We start from the raw sequence: 1,327 nt of genomic DNA, 5'->3' as shown, positions 1-1,327 counted from the left end.
TGCTCAAATCATGCCAGTTAAGTCAAAGTTTACTCATGTCATGTCTACCAAGTCAAAGCCTGATCACATCCTGTCTGCCAAGCCAGAGTCTGCTAACGTCATGTCTTCTGCCCCAGGGCCTGCTCACGTCACGTCTGCCAAACCAGAGCCTGCTCACATCATGCCGGTCACTCAAGAAATTCTTCACAATATGGCCGCCATTGAAGAGCTTCGTTGAAAGATGGCCGCCAACAGGACTCTCTTCACAAAATGGCCACCCTTCTAGAGTCTCATCATGTCTCAGCTGATCTTCCAGAGTTTCATCATGAAATGGCCGCCATTTCAGAGTCTGCTCCTGTTAAGCCTGAGTCCCCGGCCAAGATGGCCGCCACACCTGAGTCGGACGCGGAGCTTGGGCCAAGACTAAAAAGACTGATTGCTAGTGTGATGGACCCACCTCTGATGTCGGTGCGAGCTGCAGGCATCCCGGTGACGTCAGCGCTCTCAAGCCCCGCTGTCTTAGAGGTCCTGCCACACTCTGCTGCCCTTCCGGTAATGGCGGTCGCCATTTTGAGCGTGTGGGCTGCACACTGCGCTCCAGAGTCCTCTGCTGTCCACGAGTCTGCGTCTGAGGCCTCTCCTGTCTATGAATCTGCCCCAGTGACCTCTCTTGCCTATGAGTCTGTCCCTGAGGCCTTTCCTATGTAGCGAATCAGCTCATGGGAAATATGAATAATTAACCATAACTAGTTATAATTAACTATTCATATTTTAGATCCACTGTAGATATTTAGCTGACCACTCAGGGTCAACCGTCTTGTCAATTCTAAGAACGTTAATTTCCTGGTTAAAGGAAATAACCTTCTTACTGTACAATTCTATAAGTTTGTAACGTAAATCTGCTCGCTCTGTCTCACCGGCTCCGTTGGGCTCCTTCCTCCCGCCAGCTCCACCTTGGTCCTCAGTCGCTCCGGCTCCGCTGCGGATCTCCGGATCTCTGCCTCCGCCTTGGTCGCCAGAGCCCTCGGCACCACCCTGGCCCCCCGGATCCTCGGCATCCCCCTGGCTCGTTGGCTCTCCGTCTCCGCCTCGGGCTACTCCACCACCTGCTCTGCCGCCGTTGGTCGGCCCCCTGGAATCGGTGGACATTCCTCCTCCATGGCTCCTCCCTCCGTCGGCTCCACCGTGGGCCGCTATTATGGCTGTGGCCTGGGCCCCGTCATGGCTCCCTGCTCTGCCTGCCCCGTCATGGCCGCCTGTTCTGCCTGCTCCGCCATGGCCCCCCTCTCGGCCTGCGCCGCCATGGCTCCTTGCTCTGCCTTTTCCGCTTCATGGGCCTGGCCCTCCA

At 56.1% G+C, this 1,327-nt stretch overlaps 1 long non-coding RNA gene across 1 annotated transcript in view; it reads right to left on the bottom strand.

Moving 5' to 3' along the window:
• Window positions 1–221, bottom strand: part of LOC107570639 (uncharacterized) — an 18,322-nt gene extending 18,101 nt beyond the window's left edge. The window contains exon 1 of the long non-coding RNA XR_001607060.1: window positions 133–221. This is a non-coding gene — a long non-coding RNA (uncharacterized lncRNA). The remainder of the gene's footprint in view (window positions 1–132) is intronic.
• Window positions 222–1,327: the final 1,106 nt, after the last annotated feature.

Source organism: Sinocyclocheilus grahami, unplaced genomic scaffold (assembly GCF_001515645.1).
Source record: "Sinocyclocheilus grahami isolate Dianchi unplaced genomic scaffold, SAMN03320097.WGS_v1.1 scaffold1486.1, whole genome shotgun sequence".
Classification (NCBI taxonomy): domain Eukaryota; kingdom Metazoa; phylum Chordata; class Actinopteri; order Cypriniformes; family Cyprinidae; genus Sinocyclocheilus; species Sinocyclocheilus grahami.
Note: the sequence above shows the minus strand (reverse complement) of the source record. Positions and strands in the feature narration are given on the sequence as shown.